At 48.6% G+C, this 15,016-nt stretch overlaps 1 protein-coding gene across 4 annotated transcripts in view; it reads right to left on the bottom strand.

The window, feature by feature from the left end:
• The window catches only part of Apba2 (amyloid beta precursor protein binding family A member 2), a 223,923-nt gene that overhangs the window by 110,352 nt on the left and 98,555 nt on the right, over window positions 1-15,016 (bottom strand). For all 4 annotated transcript variants that reach the window (XM_029541610.1, XM_021193417.2, XM_029541614.1 and 1 more), the window contains one exon: window positions 689-742. The gene's annotated coding sequence lies outside the window, so the exon portion shown is untranslated. The remainder of the gene's footprint in view (window positions 1-688; window positions 743-15,016) is intronic.

The raw sequence follows: 15,016 nt of genomic DNA, 5'->3' as shown, positions 1-15,016 counted from the left end.
AATGGCTGGCTTCTCAAAGCACACTACCAGTTGAGTAGCCCTTATCTAAAACGCTTGGGACTAGGTGTGCTTAGGACTTCAGTGTTTAGACTTGGGAATATTTGCTAGACTCTTGGTTGTGTCGTTGCTCTTTTATTTTTTGTTTTGTTGGGGATGGGGGTTGTACTGACTGGTTTTGCTTGCAATGTGAGAGACTGACCCTTGGACTTTGCACATCAATGCTCAAAAAGCTAACTTGATTCAACAGCCTTTGGGATATCTAATTTTCAGACTGGGGACACTCGACCTACAGCAGTTGTCTGTGTTGGGTCAGTTGCTCATCTCAACCTTCAGTACAAAGGACTCTCCAGAAGGACAAGTATTCAGAGGAACACTAGCCTGAGGGAGAAAGGACAAGATGTCTTCGTGTGTACTATTATATGTCTCGTGGTGGGCAAAGACTAAATCCAGGCAAAGCAAATGAGCAGAGGTGAGCTCAGGGTCTGTCTAGTATTTGGCTATCAATTAAATTCAGCTTCAAAGGTCTGTGCTCAGGAACAGAGAACTAAACCCCTGCATTTCCCTGGAAATGGACACAGAACTGGTCCGTCCTTCTGCTGAGGCAAGCCCAGTTTGCATATGGCAGAAGCAAGAAGGAATTCCAGGTAAGACCACCTGGCTCGATGCAAGACTGCCTCTGATTTCTTACCAGAAATGAGTGCCGTGATAATGTCCTGAGAACTCCCCTGATGATCCAGTCTTCCTGGAATAAAGCAGAAGGAACAGAAGAAATGACTTTAGTTCTAGAAATGGCAGTGGTGCTTGTATAACGCTCTTCCATGCATACAAATTTAAATGTGAGGGTTCCAAATCACCTGCAAAAGCGAATGAATTATAATTCTAATGAGATGATAGAAAGTACCCTAAACAAATAATTAAAAATGTTTCTTTAGCCATTCCATTGCATAATTATTGCCTTAGAAAAAAAAGCATGTTGGGCAAATAATAATGGCTTATGTACCACTCTAGAAGGAGAGACTACCTGCATATTAATGAAGTGCTTCAAAGGCCTCATGAATATGCATTCCCCCACAACAAAGCTTGACCCCAGTGGTGGCAGAACCCTTGTTCTATGACACTTTCAAAGAAGGCTGGGGTCCATGTGAGGGTTGAAGGACAATGAAGAGTCAGTAAAAGAAGAGAAAGGCTTGCCTCACTCACTCTCTGTCAAGGGTCTCTGCCCTCCCTCCTGGCCAAGAGGTTCATTAGAGAACAGGAAGGAGGACCAGGCCCCTCAAGCTGAGGAGGGAAACCTAACAGGCCTGGGTTGGATCCGGAAGGAAAGCTTGGTTTATCTGTCCTCAGAATTGTCTCTAATCCCCTTCTTCATATGCTACAGCTGAAGGAGGATGAAAATACAAAGGATTTTCTTGTTTTGTGTGGTCCACGTGTGTGTGTGTGTGTGTGTGTGTGTGTGTGTGTGTGTGTGCGCGCGCGTGTGAAGGTCAAAAATCCAACATCAAGCATTTTCCTCCTCAGTCTCTCTCATTTTAAGACAGTCTTTCTGAACCCAGAGCTCGCTAACTGGCTAATCTGTAACCTCAGGGGTCCATCTTGCAGCCTCTGCCCTCTGAGAGCTGAGGTTACAGACCCAGGCCCCTGCGCCCAGGTTTTTACATGCATATCTGAGGGTGCAAACTCAGGTCCTCCTCTTTGCAGGGTAAACACATTACTCACTGAGCTACCTCTCCAGTTCTTCTGCTCCCCTTTAAAAAGGTCGCCTCCTGAGACCTTCCTAGGCAGCTGCAGTAGAAAGGCAACCTTCCTCTTACCTGCTGAGAGGTCTGAGGTCAGAGAATAGAGAGGGCGGCTGCCTTCACTGGGGAGAAAGAAATGAGTCTTTTCTACAGGCACGAGCAAACAATGGCTTCTACTCTGGACTCATGATCACATTTCCAAGAAAGCCAGACACTCAGTCTTGGTTCCTTGGGCAGACATTCTCCCAGCCCTGGAGAATCTCATCTGTCCCAACCTAGCCCATGCGAACACCTCCAGTCCAGAGAAAGAACTGACTAGAATCCTCTAAAGGACTGGTAAGGGATCTGCAGACCCTTCACTTCTGTGCCCTTGCTGGAATGGCTGGGACCTGGCATTCACATAGCTACACGGGTCCTTCCCAACGGTCTGGTGTATGTGTAGCACTTCAATGCCTTACAGATTCTGGCTCTCTGGGGAGGCCTCTTTGTGGGGGGCACAGATGAGGCTTTTCAACCGCATACCCACTTCCCAGAGTGCAGTCAGTATGGGCTGCTTGCTTCCTGTGTGGGCACCAACAGAGGCCTGCACAGCCTGTGCATGGCTGTGGAGGAGAGTGACTACTGAGGCTGTGGAGATAGGTCAGTTAGCACAGTGCTTCCTGAGAGCACGGCCATGAGGATCCAAGGCCCATCCCCAGAACCACACACATGCACACACACACACACACACACATACACACACACACACACACACACACANTACACACACACACACATACACACACACACACACATACACACACACACACACACACACACACAAAGAGAAGACAACCAATGTGGTTTGTACTTGTAATCCCAGCACTGGGGAGGTAGAGATAAACAGATCCCTGGAACTTACTGGCAAGCCATAGCCAGGCCAATGAGAGACCTTATCTCAAAAGGCACGTTAGGTCTCACCTATGGAATGACGCCCAAGGTTGACCTTCGACCTACACACACACACACACACACACACACACACGCACATACACACATGTACACACATGCACACACACATGCACACACACACACACACACACACACACCAATGAGGAGGGAACAAGAGGGGGAGAATAGATGCACGCATATTAACAAACACATTAGGAAAATAAGGCAGAAGAGGGGAAAAAAAAGCTGATTGAAAGGCAGTTGGGTAAGCGACATACAGCAAAACCCCCAGACCCCAGCACCTTAAGCCACACTCACATCTAATAAATGCCCTGGGACACAGTGTGACCTTGACACCCGGAATCCTTCATACTTGGTACAGTCCCGTGGGCAAAACACTTCACTTGCCCACAAGGAACTGGCTCCACTGCTCCGGAGCAGTTGGTAAGAGGTGGCTTTGTGAGGTCCCGAGCTTTAGTCAGCCAGTGCTGAGACCTGAAGACAGCTTGTCCCTTATGACACTGTCAGTGTTTAGTTTGGGCTTTGAGATACTTAGAGATGAGAACTTATTCCTGAGCATGGTGCTTGGGGGGACATTGGGGTGGGGAGGGAGCTTTGGGAGATAATCAGGATAGGACCAGCCATCTTGAGCTCCCACAGCTCACACTGGTGGCTTTATCAGAAGAGGGAGAGAAATCTGAACACACAAGCAACCTGCTCTTTTGCTCCGCATGCACGCACGCACACACGCACGCATGCACACACCCCTGGGCGCTGCAGGAGGGATAGCCATCCCAATATGCAGCTCTTAACTCTGGACCTCCAGAACCAAGAACCAAAATAAAGCATCTACCCCCCCCCAAAAAAAAAGCACCCATCCATAGGTGACTACTAGCATAGCAGAAAATGGAGTAACAACGCAGGAAGAGATCTGGAAAACCAGGGTCCCCATCCCACCATGCCTACAGGTTACGCCCCTCCCCTTAAGGATGTGTGTCAGCCTCTATTCCAGACCATCTGGCATCATCCCAGCTCACTGTGAGCCTGCGGAGGTCCTTGTGTGCGTTGGGTCTAAGACTCTCCTACCTGCTCCTGAACAGGGACACCTGGGAGAAGCCCAGGAGTTGTCTAGGGACTCGCATCCCTGACCCTCAGAGAACTGCTGCTGCCTCCTTCCCTAGAGAGCCTCTCTCTACAAGCTCTCTCTCTCCTCTGAGGCCCCTGAAAAGGACAGAGTCTCATTCATCTGGAGCAGCGCAACCCCCCCCCCCCCCCCGCCTGTTCCACATAGAGTCCCCAAGAAAGCACAAAATCCTCCAGCCTGGGAACAGTGGGGTGTGTTATACCTTACACAAATACTTCTCCATGCGAGGAAACAGGCCCACATCTGAACTCAATTTAGAAGCAGGCTTTAAGTGCCTATTTATAGGCTCCACGCAGCCGTCCCAGTGGATGTGGAGTCAGGGCTCCTGTCCACTCTGATGCGATTCATTTGCATTCTTTTCATGTTTATCTTCTCCAGTGTCCCCCGCAGCCTTTTAATTCAAATGCAAGGTCACCTACTACACCACCACCAGGTTCTTGCACCCTCTCCAGGACCTTCATGGGAGCAGAGGAAGGCCCTTGAAGGCCAGAAGAGTCGGTAGCCATCCCTCTAGGTAACTGGATCAGGAAAAAAAAAAAAAAAAAAACTCTGGCTCCTGCCAGTAGCTAAAAAGGACAGAGAAATATAGCATGCTTGCTGGGTTACCTGGGTTTCTCTGCACATCTGCCTTGTCCAGCTATTCCTATCACTGCCAAACTCTATTCCTGCTCCTTTCTCCCTCCCCAGGAGTGGGCATGGCAGGCCTCCTTAGCCATCTGTGATTAAACAGCGCCTGTTCCTCCCCTCTACAGCCATCCGCAGAATCATTTCCTAGTCCTCGACATCCTGAGTCTGAAAGTCTCCACACGGGGCCAAGACGCCTTGCACTCCAGATCTACCCACTCATAGGCTTTGGTTTTGGATGGAGGTGGGAGATGGCTGACCCTGCAGCTCAGCTTTCCAAGAAAGACATGCAAATTCAAACCAAAGGATTCTTCCCTCTCCATGACTACCTTAGGATCCTCCAGGGTACAGGGCCTCCCACCCTACCCTGGGGACCACCACAGGAACAAGGGCACTCTGGGATATTGTTGTGTCCACAGTGGGGATGAGACACAGATGTTACATCCAATGACTAGCTTTCAGCTATCTGATGTCATAGACCACTCCTGAGAACCAGTTTCTCACAGGAAGAGAAGAGTTATGATTTCTGGCAATCAGGTACCAGAACTCATTAACTTCCTCACAGGACACCACTTCAACTGCTGTCATTGGTCCTGTGCTTTTCAACATGCAAGGCTCTGGGAATGAGCTTGTCTGTGGCCAAACTTAGCATTTCAGATGCTGCGTTTCCAGGCATTCCCGGAGGAAAGATTCCTTAGAGGGATAAATGACTCGGAATTCACTGATTACTTTTGATGGCTAAGGGGAGGTCCCAAATCGTGTGTGTGTGTGTGTGTGTGTGTGTGTGTGTGTGTGAAAGAGAGAGAGATAGAGGTGTGAGTATACACACACATATATGAATACATATATATACATATATGTATTATATATAAATATATAATTATACATATATACATATAAATAAATATATAATTATATAATTAATAAGTATATACATAAACATTATATATTATATAAATATGCTATATATTATATATAGATTATATATATGTATGTATGCATGTGTGTGTGTATATATACACATACACACTCAGGGCAGCTCATTGAACCATCCATCTAAAGCCATGGCTTACATCTCCACAGATGGGGCAGGGCCCACCCATCACCCAGTATGGGGGATGGGACTTCTTGGGATAAGAAAATGGATGTTCCCCAGACCAAGAGCACACGCTGGCTGCCACTAACTGTTGTGATACACAGAGACTGTGTTCAGGCGGACAGAACAAGAATCTTCCAGGACAAAGAAGGAAAGAGGCTCAGAGGCACAACTCTAAGAGCTGGCCTTAGCAGTGCTTGTGTGAGCAAAGAGAGACTGAGCTCAGAAAGGATCCCCAGGTCGTCGGAGCCAGTAGGAAGGAGAGATGGTCACAGTGGAGGCCCAGGTACTGTTTATAAGTAAGATGTTAAGATTCTGAATAGCCAAGTCCCTAAGCTGACTGCAAAGCAAAGTCTTTAATGCTAATAACACTATTTATAAAGATGAGAGTGTGTTCTTTTCCTCCTGTGCAAACTGCAGCTTCAGAATAAAAAGCTCAAATCTCAAGACTCTTATTTGTGCAAATGTTTTGGGAACAAGCTGGATTTAAAGTGGGTCTTTGATGATCTCAAAGTTTCAACAACAACTGCTTGTTACAGCAGGTGCTTCCAACTACGCTACTGGAGAGACTTAAAAATAACATGCAAACTGTCATTCCTAAGGTGGGTACAAACCCCAGACTTGGAAAGATATCATTCAGAATCTGGAGGTGATGGGTCGTGGCAATGAGTAGCATTGCGCTCTCAGCCTCTCACTTCCGGCCCCAGCTCTGAAGCAGAGACTGTGTGGGACATGTCTCCACCGGTTTAAACTAGTTCTCTCCGGTGACTGTGGCCTCTAGCTGAAACCCTGGTACCACCCTACAGGCAGGGTTAAGGGTACAGATGTGGACTATTGGTTCGATACTCATAAACTTGTTCTCTGAACGCCAGCCTTTCTCTCTCAGAAATGCAGCAATGAGGCAGCACTCCGAGCCTCAGTCTGGGGCTCACCCGGCATCTGTTTCTGCAGAGCAAACTCCAAGGCACCATCAAACAGTCACATAGCTCATAGTGGTCAGTAACAAGCCACACTGAGGACAGAAGACCAAGATTATACACTCAATGATGTCACAGTATCCGTGCGATGTAAAACGGCACATATACGACACTAGGCGTAGATTACCTTAGTGTGTGTAAATGGGATCAGCACAACCCTTCTCAGAATATGTCCTGACTGAGACACGACTGCAAATCCAGCTACTTTATTAACAGGTCTTCTGCAACTAGTGGCTGCCAGCCTCCAAGATACTTTGCACTTCGGTAACTGCCCTTGCGTGGCCTATGCCATCACAGGACCGAGCACAGTTCTCTGTACCCTTCTTGGCAGGCCTGCCTTCCCTATAATCTCTGACATATTTTCCCAATGATTCTCCACATTAAACCCATCCTGTTTTCTGGAGTCTGGCCAGAGGACAGTGCAGCACTGAGGTATTAAAAAAAAACTGGGCCTCAGATGCCAAGTCTGTGGATGTCACAGACCAACCGCAATGCCGGTGGGAGGCCAGGATGAAAGAGAACGGGGCAGCTTGCTGGCAGATCAGCGCAGCTGCATCCAACCTCACGGTGCCCAGGACCAGAGGGCTCTCCGGCCTCCTCAGCCACCTCTGTTGGCTTCCCTTCTCACTGTCATCTGTTTTCCAAAGCAAATGAAGCTTCTATTTTTGCTGTGGGGAGCCTGATGCCTTCCAATTCCCAGGTGTCCCCTAGTGGGAGGCTGGGATTTTGTTTTTGATTCAGGCAGCTTAGGGACTGAAGGGAGGGCTTTATAGAAGGCTGAGAGCCAAGCGCAGCAGTGCCTGCCAGCCCATCAAAGGAAGACACAGCACCCACAGGGTGTGCACAGGGCACCAAGGCCCCATGTACAGGCTCCCATGTGACCTCAATGGGCAGGGCTAGATGAAGCTCATCACCATCTGCTATGGTTCAGCTACGTCCGCCACAGTTCGCCCACCGGAGATCTAGCCCAAATGCGAGTGCTGAGCTGCGGGACCTTTCAAAGGTAATTAGGTCAGGAGGTCTCTGCCCTCACAAATCCATTAATGGGGTGGTTCAGCTGTCACAGGAGTGGGTTTCTGAGGGGAGATGAGCTCAGCCCTCTTCTCTTTCTCCTCCCTCTCTGTCTCCTTCTCTGTTCTCCCCTTTCATCTTCTGCCACAGATGATACAGGTCTTATTAGACTCCAGTCCCTTCTTATTGCTTTTCCCAGACCGCAGAACTGTGAGCCACAGAAATAGCTATTCTTTGTAAGTTATCAAACCTGTGGAATTGTACAACAGCAATAGAAGGGGGACAAAGATCTGCTTCACAGATACAAGCCTCCTCTCCTTCCCAGCCCCATTCACAGATGAGGAAACTGAGGCAGATGAATTAGCTCAGCCAAGGCCACAGAGGAAGTACTGAACCAAAGATTCGATCCTGGCAGAATGGCCCTCAAGTCCACACTCTCAGCCCTGGGCCACACTGACAGAAGTAAGAGAGAAAACATATCTGCAATACATAAGTCAGACAAGAGATTGGACTGACCACAAGAAAAGACAAAATGGGGCAAAGAGTAGGTTCAGTCATCCCAAAAGAACAAGTAGATAAAATCAATTAGAAAAAACATAAATATATGAAAGGTGTACCATCCCAGTGACAGGCAGGGAAGAGAAATCAAGGCCACATGTGGTGTCTTGGTGACTTTTCTATTGCCGCATACATACCACAACCAACCAGTTTATAGAAGAAAGAGTTGACTGGGGGTTTGCAACTTCAGAGGTCAGAGCCCATGACCACCATGGCAGGGAGCATGGGAGCTGAGAGCTTGCTTCTTGACCCACAAACAGGAGCCAGACAGAGTATGTGAGAACTGAGCCTGGTGTGAGCTGTTGAAACCCCAAAGCCCAATAACTGACACAACTTCTCCAACAAGGCCACACCCCCTAATCCTTCCCAAATCGTTCCATTAACTGCAGACAGAGCATCCAAATATATGAGCCCATGGAGGTCATTCTCATTCAACCCACCACCGGCAGAGCCTGCATTCAGACTAACAAACGCTAAAAACAACCGGAATGCTGAGTGTCGTCAGGGAAAGGGCTGAGAGGAGACTCACACGCACTGACGAGGAAGCTGCTTGCTAGACCCACCCAGTCCGGAAAGCAATTTGGCTACTTCTAGTAAAATGTAAGATTCACAGCCTCGACCCCACAGCAATTCCTTGTTAAGCACGCCTCGCGAATCTGGCTCACGTTCACCAAGATACACACATAAATATCCATGACAGCCTTGTTGGTAACAGTCAGAGACTGGAAAGCAGCCGGACATCCATCAATGGGAGCCGACAAGCAGCACTGTCACGCAGCACCGCCATGCAGCACCGCCCCGCAGCACCTCCCCGACAATGCTCCGGCGATGACTCCTGTGGGCGAGACTCTTCAGCAGAAGGTTAAGCAAAGAAGGCAGCTACAGATGAAAAAAATGAATGCCGTGACCTGGAATCATTTACAACATGCTTGCAGACAGCCCGTAAAATAACAGGTGGAGGCATATTTACAAACGCAGTGCGGGAAAGTAACAAATGAAAGGAAGGGTGCTCCCTGTGAGAGGCAGGGAGATGTGAGCAGGGAGAGGTCAGATCCTGAGCTCCCCCTGGTGCATTAGATGTGCTCCTATACTTTTTTGTTAAACCCTTCAAAGGAGGATTCATCTCCCCTTCCCTAGGGCACTGGACAGGGTATCTTGTTCCTAGAAAAGAGAAGAAAGCCGACCTGATACTGTGACTGCTGAGACCAGACATTGGGGACACGATGCTTTCTGTTGACCTGGCCATTGTGATATGAGCCTAGATCCATCCCAACATCTTGCCAAAAGACTACTGAAGGTGTTTTATTGTAAATCTTTATTGAGAATATAAATCAGGATCTTGGGCTGTCAAGATGGCTCAGCAGGAAACGTCACCTCCTGCCAGACCCTTTGACATGAGTTCAATTCCCGGGACCCAGAGTTTTAGGAGGAAAATGACTCCTAAAGTTATCCTGTGACCTCCACATAAGTGTGTGGCATGCATGTGTGCTCATGTACACACACACACACACACACACACACACACACACACACACAAAGCATATAGCTGAGAACAGACATAATATCATGCCTAATGAACTCCAAGCTCTATCCCCTTTTGGTAGAACTCTTGGGCTGAGTTGACAGAGTTTAATCCAGGCTTTTCCTGGTGTCTTTTGACCTTGATTTGTCAGGAAATGACATTGTGTTTTCTCATCATTCATCACCTTCCAGCTGGACCGAGGTCGAGTAAGAAATGCAAACAGAATAAAAGTGTGCCGGTCCTCAGCTCATGCACTGATGTCAGCACCAAGGGGGCTAGCACTTCAACAGGATGTGGCCAGCCCAGTCACTGGCTGCCTCCTCTTCCCTGAAGTCCTGCTGCCAAAGCCTCTGTCATTGCCACCTCAGACTCAGCCCTTCAGGATCTCGGAGGGTGGGGACGACAGGCAGCCTTGCACTATGGTGTTTGAGTCCCAAGATCCAGTCCCCTCACCGACAGCAGGAGGCAGGGACATCTGCCTATGTCACCAAGCTATGACCACTGCTGATCTCAGCTGTTCTTTGGAAACAGGGCCCTGGAGTTCCTCTCTGGCCCTTGGGACAATAACCTTGCTTGAGAGGAGTCAACTCCAAGAGGCCACTGGGGGCCCGAGGTTGGTGCCAGATGGAGACTGGGGGCTCTGTGACTGGAGCAGTCATGGTTCGTCACTGTGACAGAATACAGGAGACTAGTTTGCATTGTCTCTGTTCAGATGTTCCAGTCCCATGACTGCTGAACTGTGAAGCAGCAGTCGCGGCAAAAGGGAGCCACCTTTGTCCCCACAATCGCCAAAGTCGTGAGCTGGCTAAGCCACACATCAAGTAGGAGAGTCTGAATACTCTCTAGGACACATTTAAAGGGAAATCAGCAGAGGAAGCCGGCCATATTCCTGGGGTGCCGCAGGTTTTCTAGCACGGCTAATACTCAAGAAAAAATCTGGCCCAGGAAGGTTCTGTGAATTGTCTCCTAATGCCCTTCCCATGTGTGCTCTAGACTCGTCCCCTCTGCTGTCATGGGGCTCCCCAGGGTCTGTCCTAGGGCCCTGGAACTTGTCTCTCACAGGTAGGAGCTCAGCTGCTAGCAGAACTGATGTGTTAGGTACTCTGAATTGCAAACAAACAAACAGACAAAAACCTATATAAACAACCAAAGGGAGTGGCGGGAGGCTCTGCCACTTTGGAGCTTGAGCTCAAGCTGAACAGCCAGGCTGCAGACATGGTTGGGGAGAAGGCTAGTCACCTCATGGCAGACAGGAGGGGGAAGTAGAGGATGCCTGTGACTCTGTGCCTTGCACTCCTTTGGACCACCCCTACCGTAGTGCCCCCATTCAGGAGCATCTTCCCCCTTACTGAGTTCCCCCTGGAAACACCCTCACAGACACACCCAGAGGTGTACCTCTCAAGGCAATCAAGTTGACAATCAAGATTAATCATCAGAGCCCGGGTGGTCCACCCTGAGAGTGACCTGGTGAGGACCTCTCTCACATCCTGCACCCTGAGTATTTCTATATTCCACACCAGCCTTGAAGAAAAAACAGTGACTTCTGAGTTTGGGTTGTTTGTTTGTTTTGTTTTTTTCAATATGCTAAGAAACTCTCAATACACTGGAAAGCTAAAGACACAGAAAACTGCTCTGTATGGCCCCAAACTTCAAACTTCTTGTTAAATAGCACTCAGATGGTGACATCCAAATCACCACTAAAACCAATGACTCAGCTGCCACATAGACACCATGAATACACATCTCCAGTAGAAATAAAAGCAAGGAATTTAGTTCTGCTTTCTTTACATTGTTTATTTAGTGTGCATGCACATGTGCAAATGCATGCATGCATGCATCCATGCGTGTGTGTGTGTGTGTGTGTGTGTGTGTGTGTGTGTGGTGTGTATGCGCGTGCGTGAGTGCAAACACCTTCAGAAGTCAGAAGAAGACATCAGATCATCAGACCCCTGGATCTGAAGTTACAGATGATTGTGAGGCCCCTGATGTGAGAGCTTGGAACCAAACTTGGGTCTTCTCTAAGAGCAATACATGTTCTTAACTGCTGAGCCATGTCTCCAGCCCCCTTCCCATCTTGATATGCCTATGACGTCTATAGGACGATCCCGTGGTTAATCTCCATTGTCAGACTAGATCCAAGTGATTTAAGAGCCCTGCCTCCTTCAGGACACACCTGAGATAGATTGTCTAGATTAAGGCTGGCCTCAGAGAGTCCCTGTGAAGGAGCAACTTGATTATGTTAATTGAAATGTGAAGACACTGCCCTCACTGTGGGAGGCTGCCTCAGGGAAGTCTGAGGGGGGGAAGCTTTTGCTTTTTGCCTGCTTGCTTTTGCTTCTCACTGAGGAGTTCAACTACTCTGCTGCTGCTGCTGCTGTGATTACTGCTGACACATCCCCTCACTGATATCAGAACCCAGCATCTTCGAGCATCTCACATAGACTGAAGAAGAGCAGCTCTCCTGCAATCCCCCAGGCCTTCAGCACCCGATAGAGAATGCTGCCATAGTTAGCTTCAAGAAGTGAACAGCTACTGAGGGTTCAGTCTCTTCAAGGGGGACACAGTAATTGCTGGACTACCCAGAACATATTGTGGGAACGCGAATAAATCCTCATTCACTGTATTCCCGTTCACCCAGAGAACCCTAATACAGAGGGGAACCCAACGCACAGCTTCCACTGGAGTGAATGGAGTCTTGCATCACGTTCCTCATTGTTACAAAGAGATGGCAGCAACCTAGAGTCATTGCCAAGAGTGGCCCATTACCAAATCTCAATTTGGTTTCTAGAGTGGGCAGCCACGTCGTCCTCCTGTGAGCTGAAGAGGGATGTATGCTCTCAGCGCACCACCATGTCTCCAGGTTTATCAAGGCTCTCCAGTACCTCTTTGTTAGCTTTCCTGACCATGGTATTCATTGTTTTGGTTTGTCTGTATCTGTCTTCATCAATTCTTTGTCCAATGATTAGGTTTTAATAGCACATGACTACTTTGAGGACTGTAGATAATCTTTCCATTGCAAAAATAGAAATATCAAGAAGAATGTATGCACAAAGGCATATGAAAATACATGAACCAGGTCTAAGATGAAGTTAATACAGGAGAGAGAGAGAGAGAGAGAGAGAGAGAGAGAGAGAGAGAGAGAGAGAGAGCGCAAAGAGAACCAGGACTATGAAAACACAGTCAAATCAAATCTTGCCTGCAAACAACTGATCTGGATTTCTCAATTGCATGAGAAAAAAAGATTCATGTCACTGGGAAATTTGGTTTTGTTATTTACATACAGTGTGTTAATGGATATCAGAGAGACAGCATGACCCAAACCATCCAAAAACCAGAGAAGTCAAAGACAAATTAGAGTCTACCAAGTCCCTACACTCATATCAAAATATTGGGCCACGTGATTTAAAACAAACGCAAATTTCTTTATTCTTTATTACCTTGGAGGCAGGTCCACATTTCCAGTCTTATACAGTAGAAATGATCAGAAATTAAATTCAGTCGGTGCTATCATACTGCCCTGAGCCTAATGGTCAGCAGTGAATCTACTAAGTGCTTGGGCTACATGGAGTGGTTCCCATCTCTAAAAGGCAGCTTTGACCCCGGCTCACCCTCTTGTCCTCATGGGAAATCTTAAGGCAGCCTTCCGAAATGAATCTCCTTTTAATTAGCAACCCAAATAAGCACTGTTCTGCTGGTCAGCTGGCTCTTGCTCCATTGGTTCGATCCCCTCACCACTGCCCCCTACCCCACCCCACCCTAGCCTCACTCAGTAACTGATGCAAAGAACCGAAGCACAATCAGAAAAACTCATCTTGGAGCTCCTCTGCCCATCCCACTCGGGGCTCAAACACCTAAGGTCCCAGAATGGGATGAGTTGCTTACAGTCATAGCCAAGGTGTAACACAATGTCAGAAGAGATCGCTCTACTTAGTCTCACGGCCATGAGGAAACATGTGCCCTACAACCATCGGCTAATGCAGTCGGTGGCCATCGGTGCTTCAGAAGGACTCTAGAGGGGCAGGGAAGTGTACATGAGGCTACCCAAAAGGGACCCCTAACTATCTGAAAACAGGCTGGAGTGCTGGGAGGGGCCACCAGTCCCTGACCGTGGTGGGCGGTAAGGGCCTTTGATGGACAAATCAAATGGCACTGAGAGTACCACACACTTGACCTCTGAAGGCAGAACAAAGGTCCCAAAGAGACGAAATGACCTTCTCCCAATGTGACAAGAGTAACAAGAGCCTGGCAGAGTCACGGATGCCAATGAAGAAAAGCGAGGACAGAGCAGAACAGCCAGGAGAGAGCTAGGAGGCAGGACAGCCAAGGCCACAGTGTGACCGGAGAGCAAAGGCTATAGAGAGTAAGGGGGGGGGGGGGAAGGGGGGAACCAGGAGTCATGCCAGAGGTCTAGACCGCAAGGAGTCCTGGGTAGAAGAACCATCAGGGATAGATGGGCCTGCCAAAATATACCCTCAAAAGTGCTTGCTTGTACCTAGCTAGCCGTAAGTACCCTTGGGAAGATGGCAGGTGGCAGTGACTAAGGTGCAGGCTATGCTGACACTGCAGAGAGCCCAGGGCCTCAGACCCAGAGGATTTTAAAAATCTCAGTCCCTGGACCTGCCGTGCAGAGGCCTTTGGACTAATCAAATGCTTTCAGGACCATTAAGCAACGCCGGCTGTTCAAGAGCCTTAATGGGTTTAGAAAAATACAGCCCCAACTCCTGCAGCTAGCAAAGTTCTTTCCCCAGTCTGCTGAACTGCACGCTGTGCAGAAGGAAGCCGGTATCCATCCTCCTGCTGCCCTGGGGGAGCAGGGTCTGATGGCTCCATTCTTCGGGGAGCAGACACACCATGGGAGGACATGTCCCATGTACCACCGCACCCATAAGCATCCTCACAGTTGGGTCTGCTACAGCTCACAAACTACCGGCACAGTTTTTATAAGAAAAAAAAAAAAAATGGGGAAATGAACCTCGTTCACGGCTCCCTTGGGTGCCCTCCAAACAAGCTGCAGGCCTGGCAGCTGGGCACCTGGGAACTTTTTGTTCTTCCTTCTGCCCTATCATAAAAACTGTGTGCCACCCTCTCCCCCGAGGGCAGCCAGCAGCAGCACAGCTACCCGCAGCCTTCCCGTGCACAACTCGGGTCAACATCCCCCTCCCGACCTCTAGAACACTTGAAACACAGCGAGTCCAAATTACAGATACGCGGCCACCTAAGCAAAGATGGCTCGGGCAGCATTCTCCTTCAGTGGGTGCTGCTTAAATCTTCCATGCTGTAACAAAGCGAAGGCAAGCAGCTGCATAATAGGAACAAATGAACAAGTGGTGGGGAGGCGGCCATCAAAACCATCCTTCGATAAGTGACAGTGGCCATACCCTTGAATGAGATAGAAGCTGGGAACAGAGGGACAGAGGT

This window comes from Mus pahari, chromosome 1 (assembly GCF_900095145.1).
Source record: "Mus pahari chromosome 1, PAHARI_EIJ_v1.1, whole genome shotgun sequence".
Taxonomy (NCBI): domain Eukaryota; kingdom Metazoa; phylum Chordata; class Mammalia; order Rodentia; family Muridae; genus Mus; species Mus pahari.
Note: the sequence above shows the minus strand (reverse complement) of the source record. Positions and strands in the feature narration are given on the sequence as shown.